Below are 21,931 nucleotides of genomic sequence, written 5' to 3'. Positions count from 1 at the left end.
CATCGAATATCTTTTTCCATCCCCTCACTTTCATTCTGTATGTGTCCCTAGGTCTGAAGTGGGTCTCTTGTAGACAGCATATATATAGGTCTTGTTTTCGTATCCATTCAGCAAGCCTGTGTCTTTCGGTTGGGGCATTTAATCCATTCACGTTTAAGGTAATTATTGATAGGTATGTTCCTATGACCATTTTCTTAATTGTTTTGGGTTTGTTTTTGTAGGTCCTTTTCTTCTCTTGTGTTTCCCACTTAGAGAAGTTCCTTTAGCATTTGTTGTAGAACTGGTTTGGTGGTGCTGAGTTCTCTTATCTTTTGCTTGTCTGTAAAGCTTTTGATTTCTCCATCAAATCTGAATGAGATCCTTGCCAGGTAGTGTAATCTTGGTTGTAGGTTCTTCCCTTTCATCACTTTAAATATATACCTTTTTCCTATATTTTTTGGTTGCATGTCTTTTGATCACCTCTTCATCCAATACACCTTTTGTAGTACAATTTCTATAGAGAGAACAGAAAAACAACTCGGTTTTTTTCTGAGAGTTTGAAAAGTATTTTGCAGCTTCACAACTCACCACCACTGGTCAATGTCATGTAAATTTTTTGGATTGTTATAAAATTTGGGAAATCCTCGGTCATTTCTTTTATACGTAAGCTGTAAGATTTTACGATGTGTCACGTTTTTTAAGTAATAACTAATCTTAAATAAGCTTTAGATTTACCACTTCAGAAATGTTTCCACAAGTCATTCCTACACTCGTACAGCCAGCAATAACTTAACTATATGCAGAAGTGATAGCAAACCACATAAGTATATCCCAGTAACTCCAAATAAATGTATATGCAATTCAATTTCTCTTTGGTTTGATCCCCAAAAGAATAGCTCTGATGAAGACAGAACTCTCCCTAGAAAACAAAGCAAGGTAGGGAATTCCCTGGTGGTCCAGTGGTTAGGACTCCATGCTTTCACTGCCGAGGCCCCAGGTTCAATCCCTGGTCAGGGAACTAAGATCCCACAAGCCACTCAGTGCAGCCAAAAAAAAAGAGAAGCAAAGCAAGGCAGAAAATATGAAAAGGCACAAGTGTTTTCTGGGTAGGAAGAAGGTAGAAGACACTCATTCTTAATATACCTTGTATCATTCAAAGTTAATAGAAGTATTCCCTTCCCATGTACGTTTGAAAGTATTCTAGTGTTGTGAATTCCGCTGTAGAATTTGGAACACCACACCCCAGAAGAATGAAGCCTCAGAGGAAAGCTGGTGGACCTAACTTAAGGTAGGAGAGGTTTCACCCCCATTGAACTTCAAACCTAGGCTGTGGCAAAAGATTTTCTAAAGGAAGACAGCAAGGGAATTCCCTGGAGGTCCAATGGTTTGAACTCTGTGCTTCCACTGCATGGGGCGCAGGTTCAATCCCTGGGCAGGGAACTAAGATCCCACTAGCTTCACAGCGTGGCCCCCCCAAAAAAAAACAGAAGAAGAAGACAGCAAAGACCAAAATCCTAAAGGAAAAAATGGACAGATTTAACTGTATTAAACTTTAAAACATCTGTGTGGTTAAAGTAAACAAAATCAAACATCAAACAAAAAAACTAGAAGAAAAAGTACCTGTCATTCATATTACAAAGGCTTAATAGCCCCAGTACAGAAACCCATTAAAAATTTTGAAGCATGAGGAATCTAACAGGAGAACCATCAAAGAACATGAACAGGCCATTTACAGAGGAAGAAATACAAAAGGCAAAAGTTGAAAGAACTGGCCAAGATTTAAGGAAACTAAGCCCTCTCACCCTGCTATCAGGAATGTAAATTAGTTCACCTTTATATGGGGCAATTTGACAATATAAAAATAACACTAACATTTATAAAGAGCTTACTATTTACCAAGTACTCTGTGAAGTGCTTTATACTGATTGAGCTATTCAATCCCCACTCAACTTGTATGGACATTCAATGTGCATCATGTGTAATAACAAAAGCTCGAGATTCCTCAGACACTGAACAATAGGGTTTGGTTAAATAGAACATGGAATCTCTATACAATAGGATTGAAATGATTTATATTTACCAACATGGAAAACCCTGTAAAATGTAGTAAGTTTTTAAAAAGGCGACAAAAGAGAATGTACAATATACCTGTTAAGTAACAAAATTCAACTAAGTTGTTTTTTAAAGATTTATTTATTATTTATTTATTTTTGGCTGTGTCAGGTCTTAGTTGTGGCACGCAGGATCTTTGCTGAGGCATGCAGGATCCTTCCTTGCAGTGTGCAGGCTCTTCGTTGTGGTGCGTGGGCTTCTCTCTAGTTGTGGCATGCGGGTTTTCTCTTCTCTAGTTGTGGTGCACAGGCTCCAGGGCATGTGGGCTCTGTAGTTTGCAGCACATGGGCTCTAGTTGAGGCACGCAAGCTCAGTAGTTGTGACATGTGGGCTTAGTTGCTCCTCGGCACATGGGATCTTAGTTCCCTGACCAGGGATCAAACCCACGTCCTCTACATTGCGAGGTGGATTCTTTACCACTGGACCACCAGGGAAGTCCCTCAACTGAGTAAGCTTTAAAGATTTTATTGGCTTTATTCAACAATTCATGAATTGGGCAGCATCCCATCTAGCAAATAGAAAGGAACTCTGAAGAGCAGTACAAAATAGAAGACTTTTACAAGCAGAAGGTGGAGGGAAAAGGAAATTACTAGCAACGAGTGGATTGTTTCAAGCAAGGTCACCTTCCTTTGGGGGACAGCAGGGGTCTATCAGGTGGATTACCTCACTACAGCTGACCAGACAATTCCAGACTGACTGGAATTACATTCCTGGGAGAGGCTGAAACTGCAATTAGGTTAGGTATTAAGTCTCAGTTTGGTGATGTGGGCTTAGCACAAGTGACTCCATTTGGGGCCTATTGTCTCTTTTTTAACAATTTCCCCCTTCTGATCAGACTCTCAGCTTAACTGGGAGATGTGATCAAAATTTAAGGCATTAGTGGCACTTTCAGCTACCACGCTGAAGTTCCCACAGTTTTTGCTGATCCTCTGTGTAGTATTCACAGGTCATGACTTTTTAGCTGAACCTCTGTGTCATTCACGGGTCATAACTCCAGGTTCACAATTTTTTAGCTGGTCGTTCTCTTCGTTCTTTCCTGACATTCCAGTCTTACATTTGCTTGGTGGTGAGCAGCTGCAACCATGCATTTAAAGCTTTTGAGAGAACACAGCACACCAGGGAGACTACTATGACTGTGGTAAGCAGGATAATTCCCAAAGTCTGGAGTGCACTTTGGAGTCATGGTCCCCAAGACCCAAACCAATCAACTACATCAAAGAAAGAACCCGTTGAAGGAGTTACTTTCTTAAGCCAGTGGCTTATTCAGTGATCTTATACAGCTGAGTTTCAACTTCAGCAGTACTAATCCAGGTGCAGTAAATGGTGCTGGCCACAGCACAAACAACTCGTTGCTCAGCTAAAAGATAATCAAGATAAAACAAAAAAGATAATCTTTTTATCAAGAGCAATCTTGATCAGAGAGTGTAAGGATTTTTGTTGGGCAGCTATGGCTTTTGCAGTAGATTCTGTAGTATTTTCGAGAGTTAAGGAGAGGTTCCTGATCATAGCCTTACTTGTATTCACTCCTAACCAGGGAAGTAGGGACCTGCCAAAGGAAGTGAATCCTGAATCATGAACACCTCCTGGGAGGTCTTTTCTAACTGGATGATGTAAATTCAGGGGAGTTGACCAATGAGGTGTCTCAGTTTGATTGTGGACAGCTAGGGGCACAGTTAGATAACCTAAGAGGCATTGATTGCTCAGTTATGCACCAGCCATCTAGGCATTCATAGGCTCAAGGAGAATGACAAACACCACAGACAAAGATAAATCCTGTCAGGGCACAAACCATTCCCACCAAGGTGGTATTGTTAATGGATTGCTGCATTTGTCCATTCAAGCCAGGGGTCAGTTAGGTTTTCAGCACAATTGGAAAGTAAAACTCTAAGCCTGAAATGAAAAGTTGTTCTAATTCCTTGCGAAGATGAGTGCTGCTGGTGAGAGCTTTTCATGATTGGGGGAAGATCTGATTTAGATAATCATAAGAGCATGGGGGTGCATATGTACTATGATTTATACAGGTATTTGTATCTAACTGGGCAAGTACAGTTATAATTGAAGAAAAGTCAAAGAAGGCACAGGATGTTCTGGCCATGAAAGTCAGACTCTAAGTGACTCCTGGTGGGGGCGGGGGGCGTCAATTGGGAATAGAAGAGAAATTGGTCACAGGGAGAACCAGGGGGTCTTCTGGCATCACAGACAGGCATTTTTGATGACAAATCCAGCAGTCTGAACGGTTAACTCTATTAGCAATGGCCTGGAAGAGTAAAGGAAAGAAAGAGAAGGAGAGAGAGTTTCATGTTTAGCTAAAGTATGAAGTCTTGATTTGGCATCTTGGCAGTCTACATCAATGTTAGCTACTTCTCTTCCTCTGATTTGGAGTCTCCAGTGTCTACACAGGACCAGTTGTCGGGTGCAGCCTTCTTTAGCTGTGAGATGTGTACCCAAGGTTCAAGTCCCTGAAGTTTGGCTGCCATCTGGATAAATGAGGAAGACCTGGTATAGTCCCTTCCAAGAAAATTTAACAGCAGCCTTTATTCTTAGTGATTCCAAATCAGAAGGGTGGGAGAAAATTGGAAACGTTAGTTTGGAGAGTTATAGCCAGATATTTGAGGAAACTAAAAGAATTGAGGATCCAGTCCAGTTTACAGGTATATAACAAAACTTCAAAGACAGTTAACAGGACTAAAATCTAGTATCTACAAAGATGCAAACATAATTTTTCTCTCTACAATCACCTCCATTTTTTTACCAAGATAATCACAGTAAAACTAATTTGTTTGCATTAAAACTGGCATTGTTATTTACATAAGTGCAGCAAGAATAGTGATTGACCATATAAGTTCTTTTTAAGACAGCTTTGCTGGAACTTTTCGTAAGAAATCTCAGCTTGAACTCTTAAAAGCCTCTGAGGACAGGAAGCCTAGCCAAGATTTTGCCTATAGTTGTGTGAATTCCTCTCTTCTTCAGATCCCCAAAATATCCTGAGCTTTCTAAGCCTGCCAGGAAGTGACCTTCCTTACTTACCTGGTAAGGCTGCCGGGAATCCAGTAAGCAAAGTACCAGGTCGATGTTTCTGAGAGGCTTTATTGGCTCCATGAAGTCAACCTTAGTACCTTAAAGCTGTCTGGTCATATCTGAGTCTATGCATGTCTCTCTCAAATATGACTTTCCTGTCAAAGCCTTGGTATTGTAATATAGCCAGTGTTTCTAATTGTGTTCTGTTACAAGGAGAACAAACAAATCCTTATTGAACTTATTCAAATAACTAATTAGGGCTTCCCTGGTGGTGCAGTGGTTGAGGGTTCGCCTGCTGATGCAGGGGGCGCAGGTTCGTGCCCCGGTCCAGGAAGATCCCGCATGCCGCGGAGTGGCTGGGCCCGTGGGCCGTGGCTGCTGAGCCTGCACGTCCGAAGCCTGTGCTCCGCAACGGGAGAGGCCACAACAGTGGGAGGCCCGCATACCGCAAAAAAAAACAAAACAAAAACAAAAAACTAACTATATTGCCATGAAAAGAATACTCAAGAGTTTCTAAATTATGGAGGGATTGAGTAAGGAGAAAAAGTACATGTTTCATCTTTGCTTACAAAGGTATACTTTACCAAATTGCTGCATGTCATAGCTAGCTTAAGAGAAAAAGTTTCCTTAAATCTGGAAAACAAAACATTAAGGAACCAGCAATGTTTCAACCAAAAAGTCATTAAAAATTATAATCCTCCACCTCAGTTCATCAGACCCATGTAATTAATACTTGTTCTGCTTGAATCCAATTTTTCCATTAGCTCTGAAAATTCTCACTGAGTTCAGCTTTATGATATTAAAGTTATCAGAAACCTGTACTTGTCAAAGTTCATTCCGTGAATCTCCTTGAAGATGGAAGTACTTTGCAGGAACATTTTTTACAAAAATATCAGAGTAGAAGAGTAACTGTCTGTAAAAAGACTTAAAAAATGCTCATTGTTAAAGATCTGATGAGAATTAATTGCAATGGAATTGATGAAGAAATTTGGTTATTTCTGTGACATACAACATTTTAAGATAATAACTGGAATTATTACTGATAACATACCAGGACACTTCAAATTCCCAGGAATTTCATACAATTTCTGGATCACATATATCTATACAAATACAACATAAAGAAGGCTTAGTACTACTTATTTGGCAATGCTTCCCATGTAATTTAGCATATCAAATATGCCTAATAAGTTTAACATCTCTCTTTTTCTAAGGAGAGTAATTCTGTTGTGATTTTCCAGGGGCTTCTGGAAAAATCTCAAAGTTACTTCCAGGTCAAAAAGACTTCATTTAGAATTTGATTTTTTTTTTTGGTGGGGGGGGCAGTTTTCAAAAATATCAAAAGGCTTTAAAAACATTTGGTCAAATAGGATCATAGGTCACTGAAACAATACTTAATTATCTATTTAGCCATAGTGACAATTAGACTTCACAGGCAAATACAGAAAATTAAATACTTGTAAACAAACAAACAAAGTACCTTAGCTCTTTTAATAGAGAAGACTCAATTTTCTTAAGTAATCAAAGACTTGATAAAGACAATGTGAAACAGGAAATTATTATTTTTTGCGGTACGCGGGCCTCTCACTGTTGTGGCCTCTCCAGTTGCGGAGCACAGGCTCTGGATGCGCAGGCTCAGCGGCCATGGCCCACGCGCCCAGCCGCTCCACAGCATGTGGGATCCTCCCAGACTGCAGCACGAACCCACGTCCCCTGCATCGGCAGGCGGACCCTCAACCACTGTGCCACCAGGGAAGCCCGAAACAGGAAATTATTTTGATAAGACACAAAATCTTTATCTTCTAGGCAAATTACTTAAAAGAAAGAAAAACCATTTACAATCTCTTACAAGAGCAGATCAATAGTGCACAAAATCTTTGTCCTTTTAACAGAGAGAAAACCAAATTCTAATATTGCACCAGCTACTTTTGATATTAAAACTCAATTTTCACTCAAATAAATTCATTTTCATATTAGCCAGCTTAACCATGCATAAAATTATTTCCCAAGATTCCTTTCCCATAAACCTTTTACAACTCTTTTTTTACATTTAGATTTTGTCCTATGTTTTCCTTCTTTTCCATTCTGAAATAACCAGCCTTAGGACAAAATTACTTCCCTTTCCCTCAACAAAAATCCATTTCTATTCCTCATACCTTCTTTTACTGAAAACATACATCCTACTTTCCTTGCATATGGAAACTTTCCCTTATTATTTCTAGTAGTTTTAATTACATATAACTTTTAACCCTTAAAAACTTTAATTTCTACTGAAAATAAATAAGTAAACAATTGTGAACTATTTTATACATTAGCATTTTGTGGCAAATTTATAAACATTTTATATTTTCTAGAAACATATGCTTTTTCATAGTGATTTTTTTTCAGTGTGGCACAAAACATGTTTACTAATAAACCCAAATATCTTTAGCTGCTCTGTAAAACAAAACCAAAAGTGGATAAACCTACATTCAGTAATTAGTGTTTCAGTATTTCATCTTATTTGGAAATTATCTAGATATTTAATGACTATCATTTAATTTAACTTAGCAAAACTTTAAGGTTTCAGGTTACCAAAAAGATTTGGGGAAACTGCTTAAGCAGATATACTGTAAAATATAATTATTGCTAAAAAGTTCACCTAAAAACTCTTATCTCACTTACATCTATTTAATTCACTTGTTTTCAACAATTATGCTTAGATTACTTCATCATACCAAGTTATGTTTCTTACTGACAAGTTTTATAACAGAGATATCATGAACTTATTTGACTAATAAACCTAGGTAGAATAAAAGTTGTATGTCTGCATTATATTCAATGTTGATAACTCTAAAGACATGTCTATTTTAATTAAACCAACAGATTTAAATTAGCTTTAATACCAAATATTTTCCTAGATCACACAAACCTGAAAAGCATTTGGGTTAGTTTCTATTATATTTTTTGAGAATTTTATAAATACTTAATTCATATAGGCATTCATTTTCTTTAAGCCAATTAAACAGAACTCTTTTACAAATTAATTTTGGCAATACCATCTGGAGGTAAAAAAAAAAATACCACACATCTACAACATATATAGAGACACACATAAACATACAGATGCAAACTTTATAGTTGAGACTTTATAGTTCTTGTCCTAAAATTTTAACCATGAGACAGATATGATAATATAAAACTCACTAGCTTATAAAAGAACAGTTGAAATAAGTACACCTGCTCCAATGGCTATGGCTAAAGCTTCTTCTAATAATATTTGTGGAGAAGACACTGAAGATTTGTATTTGTCCTTAACAAGTAACCTTATAGAAGCTGTGGACCAGATTTGGGGCAAGAGAGCTTTTATAGCAGTTTGTATTTTTTAAAAGCCTTCCCCCCACTTTTTTCTTTCATTCTCAGGAATTGGCAATGGTCTAGATAAGAGTTCCCAGAGAAAGACTAGGTAAAACATTTACTTCTCAAAGGCTCAGGGAAAGAATGCAAGTTCCTCCAAGAAGGACTTTTGTTCTTTAAAGACCAGAATTTTTACAATACTTACAAGCTTTCTGAGATAAGTAGGGGAGGTTTTGGGATAGGTAAAAAAGATAGGTGGACTGCATTTTTTCTGGAGCCACATTTCTGGTTTTGCAAAGATCTGTAAGATAAGGACAGTTGCTTTTAATTTCTCAAGAAATTGGGTTGCAACTTAAATGGCATCATAGGTTGTTCCACTCATCCAACCACATTATCTTCAGTCTGCTTTTCTGTATCAGGGAGAAGATTCCCAACTAAGATGAAAACCAAAATATTTCTATGTTCTGGATTTAGAAATATTTGTCTTTGGAATGTTTTAGTAAATCCTTCCACAAAGGCTTCAGAAGGTTTTTCTTTCCCTCGGGGTGTATAGTTTTCATTTTAGCTTGGGGGAGAAGGCCTTTAAAAAAGTTCCCAGGGCTTCCCTGGTGGCGCAGTGGTTGAGAGTCTGCCTGCCAATGCAGGGGACACGTGTTCGTGCCCCGGTCCGGGAAGATCCCACGTGCCGTGGAGCGGCTGGGCCCGTGAGCCATGGCTGCTGAGCCTGCGCGTCCGGAGCCTGTGCTCCGCAGCGGGAGAGGCCACAACAGTGAGAGGCCCGCGTACCACAAAAAAAAAAAAAGTTCCCAATAGGCTTTGAATATCAGCTTCAATTTGGCCAACTTCTGACCGCAGAGCTACTTTAAAAAAAAAAAAATCCTTTCAAATATCTTGTCAGGTTTCATCTGGGAAAAACAGTAAATATTTCTGGCAGTATTGAACAATTCCTTGGACTAAAGAGGCGCCCCCAAAGAGGGTGCAAACGGTATTTTATTTTCCTTTCTCTACAGGATACAACAGACAGAGATCTGGGAGAGCCAACTGTAGCAAGAATTATTACCCTTAGCCAGCTTCTGCCAGTTTTCCCAGGATCCCATCTGCAAGCTCTGAGTGGGGTTTAAAGTAGAGAGTGTAAGCTCTGGTATCTACCAGAATTTGGTAAAGTTTTTGATTGATTTTAACTTTAGTTTCCCCTTGGCTGCTTAAGGGAATAAAGTAGCAGTTTACTAGAAAAATCCCTCAGAGTCTCATCAACTCTGGCCCCTCCTTAGAAGGTAGATATGGGGGCATTCAAGCTGATGTGAAGAATTTGCATAGGACCTTTGAGGATCTCTTTTCCAGTATCCCAGTTGATTACAATAGATATCAATCTCTAGGACAGCATTTTGATGATGGACCCCTAGGAGGGTGTAATTCAGGAGGCCTTGGTGTTGTTTTAGATACCTTTTGTGTCTTTGATTTTCCATTAGCCTTTTACAACAAAATTTTCACTGAAGCTATTTTGGAATCTAGAAGCCTTTTGGAAGCTTCTACATATCAATTAAAATAGGTATCCCATTCTGTTTGTTTGATTTGGGAACCTTTGATTTTTAGTGAACCTCTTAACTGAATGATCTTGTCTACTTGGAACATTCCCCATAATGGCCATTGTAATTCTAGGATTTTTTTTAGCAAGATTCTGCCATTTTTGTAGATATTTATAGCTTCCGGGACCATAGTTCTTACACATAAAATAAGCAGGTGTGCCAAAAGGTGGTGCATTCAACTCTTTGGAATTTAAGGATCCCATTTCTTTTAGCTAATCCTTTTTGGTCTCTTGGAGCCAAACTACAGTAGTCTGTCCTTAATCACAGGGGAAACATTCCAAGAAAGACCCCTAGTGGATGCCTGAAACTAAGGATAGTACCAAACCCTATATATATTTTTTCCTATACGAACATACATACATACTGTAAAGTTTAATTTATAAATTAGGCACAGTAAGAGAGTTACAATTATAACTAATAACAAAATAGAACAATTATAACAATATACTGTAATAAAAATTATGTGAATGTGGTCTCTGTCACAAAATATTTTATTGTACTATACTCACCCTTCTTGTGATGATGTGAAATGATAAATGCCTATGTGATGACATGAAGTGAGGTGAATGACGTAGGCATTGTGATGTAGCGTTAGGCTACTATTGACTTTCTTATGATATGTCAGAAGGATCATCTGCTTTGGGTGATCCTAGATCATTGAGCCATGATGATGTTGATGGCTGGATGTCAGGAGCGGACAATGTCACTGGTTGGGGATCCTGGGCAGGATGGAGCTGGAGGGCTCAAGGTTTCATCAAGCTACTCAGAATTGTGTGCAATTTAAAATTTATGAATTGTTTAATTCTAGAATTTTCCATTTAATACTTTCAGACCATGGTTGACTAGGGGTAACAGAAACTATGGAAGGTGAAACTGCAGATATGGCGGGACTACTGTAATACCTAAGAGGGTTGTGCTGCTGCATTGGGGATTGTGTGGTGTTTTACAGCATACCTCATTGCATGGAAATTTTCTTGAGGTTGGTGATCAACTTATCCTAACACAGGAATCTTAGAGTTAGGTGGTGAGTGCTCCATCAGTTTTTAAGTACTTGACCCATGCCCACCAATTTTGCGACTTTTGGCTTCCAAGAATCCCATTAGCAATAGCCCTTATCTACACAAAACAAGACAAACAAACATGTGCACCTTAACACACCAGCAGTAACCAAGAGATGTTACTGTGGCCTGGACAAGAGAAGGCCCTGTACACACCACCAGCAATTCCCAATGTGGAACCTGGGACTCGGGAAAGGACTGAACCAGAAGACCCAGCAAGTGGGGACTACAGACTGGGATTCTAAACAAATGGGGAACTATTGACAAAATCGCCGGCAGTTCCCAACGTGGAATCTGGGGACTAAACTAAGGGCTGGGGTTTTCCAGTCAAATAGGGGATTGTAGTCTAACTACCAGAAGGTCCCAATGTGGAACTGCAGAAAGCCAATTAGATTGGAAGCTCAAGGCAAAGAGAGTGGAGCTCAGAACCAAGAGGAACTTACCCACGGCCCTCGGAAATGGCGAGAAAGAGAACTCAAGGGGTTCACAAGGTATCACTCCTGTGTTTCTCATTGTCCCTGAAGCCATCAGAAGTCTCCTTCAGTCCCACTGCTGCCACCGAATCTGTTAAACAACAAAGTTCAACTGAGTAAATTTTAAATATCTTATTGGCTTTATTAAACAATTCATGAATTGGGCAGCATACCATCTACCAAGTAGGAAAAAGCTCTGAGGAGCTGTACAAAATGGAAAACTTTTACAGGTAGAAGGAGGCAGAACAAGGAAGTTATTCTAACAAAGAGCTGGTTGTTTCAAGCAAGGTTACCCTCCTCTGGGGGACAGCAGGGGTCCATCAAGGAGATTACCTTTTTAGTGCTAACCAGGAAATTCCAGACTGACTGGTTAAGATTACATTCCTAGGAGAGGCTGAAACTGTAATTCGGTTTCCTATGTATTAAGTCTCCATTTGGTGACATGGGCTTAGCACAAGTGACTCCATTTTGGGCCTTATCTCCTTTTTTTAAAAATTAATTTATTAATTTATTTGTTTATTTTTGGCTGTGTTGGGTCTTCGTTGCTGCACATGGGCTTTCTCTGGTTGCAGCGAGTGGGGGCTACTCTTCGTTGAGGTGCGTGGGTTTCTCATTCCGGTGGCTTCTCTTGTTACGGAGCACAGGCTCTAGGAGCGTGGGCTTCAGTAGTTGTGGCACGTGGGCTCAGTAGTTGTGGTTCGCGGGCTCTAGAGCACAGGCTCAGTAGTTGTGGCGCACGGGCTTAGTTGCTCCGCGGCATATGGGATCTTCCTGGACCGGGGCTCAAACCCATGTCTCCTGCATTGGCAGGCGGATTCTTAACCACTGTGCCACCAGGGAAGCCCCCTTATCTCCTTTTTAACATACAATTTCCATAGTATAAAAAACTGTATGAATATGTGTCTATATATGTATATGTATACAGAAACATCTCTTGGATATGTACACCAAAATAACAAGGGTTGTTTCTACGTGGTGGGAGTTTTAGATGATCTTGATTTTCTGCTTCATACCTTTCTATTATGTCTTCTGAATTTTTGTTATCACTATTCCTGCTGCCCAGGAGTAAGGTCAGCTTGATGAGCATACAACCTGTGCTATCACACAGGGTCCCATGCTTAGAAGAGCCCATGTTTGGTTTAATATTCTGCTGTCACTATTTTGAAATTCTGAGTAATTCATGAACAAGGGGCCCCACATTTTCATTTTGCACTGAGCCCTACAAATTACATTGCTGGTCCTGTCAGGAGTATAGCTTGCCTCTTCAACTCTCATCCGGAAATGTGTTGTTCTACAACCACCACGTGAGAACTTGCTACTCTCATTTTTGTTCCTTCAAGTAGAAGGGTAATACCTCTCAACAAGGAGGCTTTTGACCTATTTTTTCCACTGTCAGCAAGACTATCAATCCTCTCCCTGAAGGGAAGGGAAAGCCTCTGAGGGCAGATTATTTTTTCTTCCCTACTAGATTTTAGTTTTACACTCTCTCCCAGCCCCTGACAGGGTGGATTGCAGGTGTCCATAATAGAGTACCTACGTTCCAACATGCCAATTCTAGGAGGAGAAAAATCTGTTCTCCTGTGATCCACAATCGATCCCAGCCACTACTCTAGCATCAAATGCATATGTGTACATTTACATATGTGAATTAGTGTTAAGTCATTCTATAATGAGCCTTCGTGCCTAGAGCCTTGCCAAGCAAGGTTTTCATAATATCCCTAAGTAGTTTAGCAACAACTCAGAGCAACAACTAAAGCCAATCTTCATAGCTATCAGTGAATATACCCACGCCCATATTCATGAGATTTCCTTATAGTTTATTCCCATCAACTAGGCTTTTTATTGTCAGGAAGTTTCATGTAATTCTCCACCTGGAGATTTCACTGTGCATTCCTTCCTCTGGATCTTTTATAAAGATTTTTTTTAAACTAGCCTCCCCACCAATCCCTAAGAAATCATATTTTCAAAATGTCAAAATAATGTCCTTAACCTCCTTTAACTCTACGTCTGTTTCTTATTTCTAAGGTGATATCTACTGAGAGGAAAGAGGGTCAAGGTCCTATAGTGACTCAATTCCCTTAAAAACAGTGGTCATGGGAATTCCCTGGTGGTCCAGTGGTTAGGACTCTGCACTTTCACTACTGTGGGCCCGGGTTCAATCCCTGGTTGGGGAACTAAGATCCTGCAAGTGTGGCATGGCCCCAAAACAAACAAACAAAAACCTAAAAAACAAACAAACCCAAAACAGTGGTCGTAAGATCTTGTCAAAAACTTTTGGAGGTCAATTTATATTATATCCATCAAATGTCTTATCTGCATGTTGTTTAATCCTTCAAATAAACCCACTTAGCTAGATAAGAATTATAGAAATCACCACATTTCCTCTAAGGAGTTCTTTTGGTTCAAATATCCTCTACTAGCTTTACTGACATGACATCAAACTCCCCAGTTTTTGAGTGACCTCCATTGTTCCATAACTGTCACATAAACAAAAAACTTTTAATTATGGATATTTTCAAACACACACAAAAGTATAGAAAATAGTGCAATGAAGTTCCAGGTAGCTACTACTCAGCTTCAGCAATTAAATTTGCCTATCTCAATCATCACTTTTTAATTTTGTTTCTCGATTTAAAGGAAATTTTGAGCATTAGATTCTAACTAGGAATACAGCCAAATTCATATTCTCACTTGAAATAAAGCTGTCACCTAAGTAGCAGTTATCTAGTTAAAATCAAAGAGCATCCCCATTTCCAGATTTTCCATCTCTAACCAACCTGCTTTCTAACTCCCTCTCCTCCCGCCCCTGAGCTGCAACTGGCACTTGTCCCAGCTAACTGGTCTAATCCTTTCAACTACTTAAATGTAGGACAGGAGGACTTTGAGAATAGATTTGCTTAGCATACTGCAGAAGAGGCAAAATTGCCCTCTGACCACTGCATCCCAGGGCAATTCCATTTCAATTCTTTAACTTCTGTAGAAGTGAACAAATAACAGCATTGGAATAAAGCTTATTTTTCAGAACTTTTGTTCAAAGCTCAGTGTAAAAGCATGCCCACGTCTATCCATGTGAAAGTGGATATTACACAAAGTAGGCAAGAAGAGCAAGGCTCAGAGGGAATAAGATGGAAGATTAAGTTATGGATCAAGGGAAAGGAAGCAATGTTTTTAGCCTCCCTCTGGGAGACTTTATCTCCTTTATCTTCCCAGCTACTTCAGGTATAATCTAATTCCCATTTTACATATGAGGAAACTGAGGAAATTCAAACCTCAGAAGTCCTATGGCTCAAGACACCAGTTTGTTAATGTTGCAGGAGGAACTGAATCTGATCTATTTGACTCCAGAGCCATGCCTTTCTAAGTCAGGAGCACTGGAAATTGGTTGGGATCCCCAGGACAATCCTTTCTGAGGCCTGAGCCTGCAAACAAATACCACTTCGTAATAAGACTTTCTCTCTTTCTCACCAGATGGTCCCCTAAATTAGTTGAAGCCTGTGGGCCTTAAATATAAAATAGGCAGATGCATCTTGATTATAATACAGCAGTTTGGTTTTAGTTGCAAGTGTTATGCTTAAAATGCAAGAATGTGATTGATTTACAGAATTTTTTTTAAAGGATAGGGTTTTTTTTGTGCTTGGCCAGCCCAGCTCCTGAATGCCTGGCTGCTCTCCAAAACAGACAGAACTATACCTAGGCAGGCCACCAAAAGTAAGGGTTCTATTTCTCTGGGACAGCCCTGAGCAACAGGACCTTCGCGCAATCCATACTGCTGATGCTGCCTCTATGAGACCCACCGGAGGCAGTTCTTGCTCTTCCTCCCTTAGCCAGACTAGGCGAGAGGTATTTCATCAAGAAGTCCCCAGCTTGCTGGAATAATATCCACCCAGCTCCTTCTTTGCCATTGGCATTTACCCTAGCCTGCCTGGATCTAGAAGCTGATCCCTCTGGACTAAAGATCGTGCCTCTTCTTCTCCAATGAGTTGAGGGGACAAGAGGCAGGTTTAAAACTTGCTTCTCTTTTACTCACACTTAGTATGCCTGTTTCGTCTGTACGTAAAGACTCCACTCACCTACAGCTATGAAAAACCCCGCTCTAACTTTGGAACTGAGAAATCATTCTTTATTCAGACACGTGCTTCCTCCACAAAGCATAGCAGCTGGGTGCATTGGAGGCAGCAGTGAGGGTGCAGGATCCAGGAGGGATGGGGAAGAAAGCAATTCTGAAAGGGAGTGAGGAGCAGTCTCAGGGAAGGGAGATGTCATCAGAGGGTTAAGCAGGCAGCAGGAAGGAAGAGGAATTCACTATTGAGGAGAAATGGAGAAGGGACTAAGTACCAAGCATTATGCTAGATGCTTCACATATACCAAGTGAGGAGGGACTGGAAATGGAGAGAAATTTATGAATGCTATTAAACTAGTGCAGGCAAGAAGTAATTAGGGACTTAAGAGAGTGGTGGCAGTTTGAATGGGAAAGAGAGGACAGAAGCAGGATTCACTGTGAAGTGAGGCTCGGCCCGACTTACCAATTGATTGGGTGTAGAGGTCAAGGAGAAGGAAGAAACCAAGAGCTTTGGTTTTCATAATAAGTGACTGGGAAGATAAGAGGAAATGATTGTCAGGAGATGGATTTAGACAAGGTTAATCAATTCAGTTTGGGGCCTATTTAAGCTTTTAAAATTTTTTGTTATGCAAATTTCAAAACATAGACGAAAAGAGAGAATAGGATATTGAAGTCCCATATACCCACTACCTAACTCAACAATTATCAACTCACAGCCAATCAATACCCTTACCTATTCCTTCTCTCCCCAACGGGATTATTTTGAAGTAAATCCCGGACATCATATGATATTATCCATAAACACTTCAGTATGTATTTCTGAAAGATATTCCTAACATAGCCACATATAATTATCTCACCTAAAAAGGTAACATTATGCCTTTAATGTCATCAAATACTTAATGTCATCAGTAATTATTCAAACTTCCTCAATCGGCCCCTTGTTTGTTTGATTTATATGGTTGATTGGTTAAAACCAGGATCCAGATAAGCAGTCCCATTGAATGTAAGATTCTGTCTGAAACAGCCATATGGAGATATCAAGCAGGCAACTGAAATTTTGGGTCCAAAATTCAAGAGGTAGAGGCCAGAAATATAGATGTGGAAATCATCTTCCCAGAGAGAATCGTTGAAGCTATTTGAATAGATGAAGCTATTGAGTATGTATTAAAGGGGAAGAATATAACAATAAAAATGGCCCAAGGATAGAACCCTGGGGAAAAACTACATTTTGAAGAGAAGAAAGAGACTGAGGATGGGGACGAGGAGGGATTAGTCTGGGAAAGAAACAAGAAGCTGAAAAGTTGAAAAAGAAAACAAGATAGTGTTGTCCCCGGAACCAAGAAATGAAAGTGTTGCACAGAGGGAGGACCACAAAATTTTCCTCACTCAATGTTTTCCCTCAAAAGAGCCTTGTACTAGGATTCAGTCCCTACTCTACTGTGTGACTTTCTAGCTGTGTTACAAGTTGAGCAAGTCACCTCCCTAAGTCCAAGATTCTTCAGATTTAAAAACAGATAAGACCAGTCCTGATTAACAGGCTGCTATGAGGATCAAATGAGAATGGAATCACGTGAAGAAGGCCTTTGTTAACTGCAAAGCACTGGACAAATAGGAGAGGCTGTTCGTTCAATACATCCTTATTGTTATTTTTATTAATTATGTGAAAATATAACTGCTGAGTGGAGGATTTAAAGTTTTTAATATTAGGAAATCCTGAATTTGAAAGGCCATGACTCTTCAAGAGTCTCATTAGATATAATAGCTGGCTCTTAGGAGCATCTATTGTGTGCTAGACACCGTTCTAAATCCTCCACATACCTTAACTCATTTGATCCTCAAAAAAAAATCTTATGAGATAGGTACTACTATTAACCTTGTTTTACAGATGAGGAAGCTAAGGCTGAGAGAAGTGACCTAACTTGCCCTAGGTCACACAACTAGGAAAGTAGCTGAGCCAGAGCTTAAGCCAAGTCTTTCCTATGCCAGAGCCTGACTTCTTAATCACTACACCAAACTTCCTCTTAAAAATATGCCTTGGAAAATTAGAAGACCACCATATTGCAACCCTAATGAATTATGGATCTAGGCATCAATGGCAGCTACCATCACAAAGACAACCAGACAGGGCTTCCTTGGTGGCACAGTGGTTAAGACTCCACCTGCCAATGCAGGGGACACGGGTTCGAGCCCTGGTCCAGAAGATCCCACATGCCGCGGAGCAACTAAGCCCATGTGCCACAACTACTGAGCCTGTGCTCTAGAGCCCATGAGCCACAACTACTGAGCCTGCGTGCCACAACTACTGAAGCCTGCGCACCTACAGCCCATGCACTAAAACGAAGAGCAGCCCCTACTCGCCGCAACTAGAAGCCCGTGCACAGCAACAAAGACCCAATGCAGCCAAAAATAAACAAAACAAAATAAATAAAACATAAAAAAAAGACAACCAGACATAATGTTCCTGAAGGAAGCACATGCCACCACTTATGAAGTAATTTTGCACCCCCTCCCTCCCCCGCAAAAAATTGAACCTGAATCAAACAAAGCTTTTAGATTAGGGTTATGGTTGCCAGATGAATTTCAGGATGCCCAGTTAAAACTGAATTTCAGATAAACAACAAATAATATTTTTAGTGTAAGCATGTCCCATGCAATATTTAGTATGTCCCATACACTAAATCTGGGACACAGTTATACTAAAAAAGTATTCATTGTTTATCTGAAATTCAATTTTAACTGGGAACTCTGTATTTCTATTTGCTAAATCTGGCAACCCTACTTTACATCCAACTACCCATTTATAAGGAACACAAACGGCAGAGAAACACATTAAAGGGACCAGAATAAGGCTATCTGCACCAGACTGGGTAAATGTACAAGACAAACAACCAGACTTCTTTAACAAAGAAATGTCAAGAGCGAGAGAGAAAGAGAAAAAGAGAAACCTATAGACTAAAGAGACTTAAAAGACACAAAACTCGATCACTATGTGTAGACTATTTAGATTCTGCTTCAGATTATTAAAATACCACGACACTTGTGAAATTATTGGTAATTTGAACACTGTCAAGTAATTCCATAAGTATATTAAGGAATTATTCATTTTTTAGTTTTCTAGTGGTATTGTGGGGTTTTTTAAGAAGCCCTTATCTCTTATACATTTTGAAATGTTTATGGATGAAATGACGTGTCCCAGAAGTGCTTCACAATAATATGGAAAGGAGGGAAGTGGAAAGAGTATAGATGTAATAAGATTGGCTTTGAATTGAGGATGTTGAAGCTTCCTTAAAAAGTACACGTGATTTCATTATACTTTTCTATTTCGGTATATGTTTGAAGTTCCCCATAATAAAAAAAGGCTTTTGAAAAAAACAATACCTAAAACAGAGCCTGACCTACTGTAAACACTTAATACATATTTGTTGGCAGGCAAATGGGTTTGTTAATTTTAAAAAAGGAAAGCTTCCAGATGGTCATCAAATGGGAAAACATTTTAAAATGAGATTGCAAGCATGAATATGCCTGAAAACACAAATGAGATTCATTTAGGGACCAAACTATACTCAAATGGAAACAATAATGAATTTGCTCAGACAAGGGAATTTGTTTATTAAAGATGAACAGTTGTGAAATTCTGGGCAGAAGAGGTTCATATATTATAGCTATTAATTTTGGTAAACACAGAAGACATTTTAAACCCTTCAAAAAGATGTTATGCAGAAAACAATCCACCTTAGATTTTCTTCAATATTTATTATTCCACTGAACTGTTGTAGAAAGTCATGTTAATTTCCCAAAGGCCTTTGGACAGATTTCGAAAATTTGAACGTTCAAATGCAAGTGATCGCCAATTACTAAAAATTAATGATTTCTCATGCTGAATAATGCATGCACTTGGCAGGAGGACTTTACCAAAAATGCAGTGTTGTCAGTTTTTAATGCAATCTTGCCTTACCTGCTGGCTACATGAAGGCAACCAAATTCAAAAGCAACCCTCAGCCCCCCACACACAAGGAGCAGGTTAGTGTGTTTACTGAAGTATTTAGTGCAGGTGAGATAAGCTGTTTATTTTATGCTTAATGTTACACTATATGGATGCACCGTAATTAATTCAACCATTCTCTTATTGACGGATATTTCCCACTATTATCAACAACAATGCATTTGACCTTATACATTTAGCCTTACATTCTGGTGCTTTAATTTCTGGGGGAGAGATTACAAGAAATGGGTTAGCTGGGCCAAAGAATATTTATAAATATTTTTAATTTTAGCAGAAACTAATTGCATGTATTTTTAAAATTAGGGCTACGATGTGGAATGGCATTTTAAAAATGAATCACCTAACTACAAATCAACCATCTCACTAACCTCACTTCAAATGCAAAGTATGTTTAAGCTCTGCTTTAAGTAGAGAACTGGGTTCTTAGACAATCTCTCATTGACAGCACTTTTGGTGTTGAAAATTCCATGGTTTATTCTGTTTCAGAGCATCTTGTATCAGTACTTCCAGTTTGGTATTCCTTCCTGTACTAGAAGGAAGCAGCATCTTAAACTGACTCCTTGCCACTGTCTCTGAATTCTGAGTGCCATTTCTGTCTTTCCTTGGTCCCTTTCTGCAAGGAGAGACTGGCTGTCCGCACTCTTTAAAAGGTATTTTTATTGGTATCTTTTCCTCTTATTCTTTTTTTCCCTCTAATTTTAAAGATCTTTTTATTTGCTGTTCTTCAAATTCAAAAATAACAAATGCTTGTTATAACCAGTGAAACAATAGGAGGATGTATAAACACAAAGCTAATCATCACACGTCGACCTCCTGATGTGATCAATATTAATAGCCTGCTGAGCAGCCTTCCACAACTCCCCTTGCTCATACAAACAGATCAAACATATGTGCACATATGTAAAATTCTGTGTTTTCACCAAAGTATAATCATACTATACACATTATTCTGCAACTTGTTTCACTTAACTATATATATATATATATACACACATATATTTATATATATGTGACAATAGGCAATATATATTATTTAAGAAAATATAGTGGAGATACTCTGCAGTCATAAGTTCTTTTCCAGTTCTAGAATTCATTTTTGTATTCCTTTGGAGAACATACAACCATGTATTTGTAATGAATTGTTTAATGTCTTTCTTCCCTGCTAGACTGAGAGCTCCTTGAAGGCAGGGGGCTAATTTTGTTCACCACTATATCTCCAGAATTTAGGGTAGTGCTGCCAGGACAGTAATTGCCTTTATAAAATCTATTTGTTCATTGTTTCAGTGCTTCTTGAAACCTTCAGTCTACTTAAACTGGGTCATTGCCAATACTCAAATGTACGTGTCTTTAGGAACTCAGGCCTGAGTAAATCACCACTCAAAGTTATTTAGATGGAAACTGGTGACAGTACATTTAAAAAATTTGTAAGACTTCGTGCTTTTTAGCAAAAAACCCTTTCTGCCACAAAAAAAATGAATTTTAAAGGGCAGATCACATGTTTAGCAGAAAGAGAGCTCTACACTTATAATTAGAGCTTAATTCTAGTCCCACCTCTGCCATTAATTACTGTGTGGCCTTTAGAAAGTTCCTTATCCTTTCTGGTCCTGGTTCATCTGTTGCTCTAACATTCATTAATTCCAAAACTATGTACTGTCCCCTGCGTGCGGCACTAGATTAAGTGCTAGTGATACAGGGGTGAGTGATATAACAGCTAACAGTTAACGAATGCTTACTGCATGCTTGGTCTTTTGCTAATGGAGTCAAAGGCACTATCTCATTTAATCTTCCATGATAGCACTACCGTGATACTTTCTGTACTTTACAATGGAGGAAACTGAGGCATAGCGAGGTAAAGTAACTTTCCCAGCATACCGAAGGACGCGGTGAAGACAGGATTAGAAGCCGGACAGTGGGGCTTCAGATGCCGTTCCAATAACCTTAGTGATCCTTGCCCTCATAATTCAACGACTATTGGCCTGCATTTAATCCCAGCCCAGTACCGGGGGGAGCGCCCTCTTATCAATGGGAGGTTGCAGTGCCTCAGGTGCTTGTCAGAGAAACCACTGAGAGACCTGACACGATCTCAGTCAGGTGAAACACTCTACCTCGCTCTCGCAGTTTCCACAACCGGAAAATGAAGCGGTGGGACGTGTCAGCGGGTCGTACGCACGCACGCCTCTCTGGGCGTCCCATTGGGTACGGGTGAGCGTGCGGGTCACGCCAGCAGGACGCGCTTCTCTGAACTCGGCACGGGGCGGGGAGAAAGGGCGCGCTGCGTGCGCGCGGGCCCTTCCGACGTCGGC

General features: G+C 39.5%; 1 long non-coding RNA gene across 1 annotated transcript; it reads right to left on the bottom strand.

Annotated features, from left to right (window-relative positions):
- Positions 1-293: 293 nt before the first annotated feature.
- LOC114905641 lies at positions 294-21,923 on the bottom strand. Its single transcript, XR_003796308.1, has 3 exons — positions 21,734-21,923; positions 11,533-11,653; positions 294-493 (listed from the first exon to the last, which is right to left on the bottom strand). It is a non-coding gene; the product is annotated as an uncharacterized LOC114905641 (long non-coding RNA).
- Positions 21,924-21,931: the final 8 nt, after the last annotated feature.

Source organism: Monodon monoceros, unplaced genomic scaffold, assembly GCF_005190385.1.
Source record: "Monodon monoceros isolate NGI ecotype Baffin Bay Population unplaced genomic scaffold, NGI_Narwhal_1 Super_Scaffold_22, whole genome shotgun sequence".
NCBI classification, from domain to species: domain Eukaryota; kingdom Metazoa; phylum Chordata; class Mammalia; order Artiodactyla; family Monodontidae; genus Monodon; species Monodon monoceros.
This window is presented reverse-complemented; position numbering and strand designations above follow the sequence as displayed.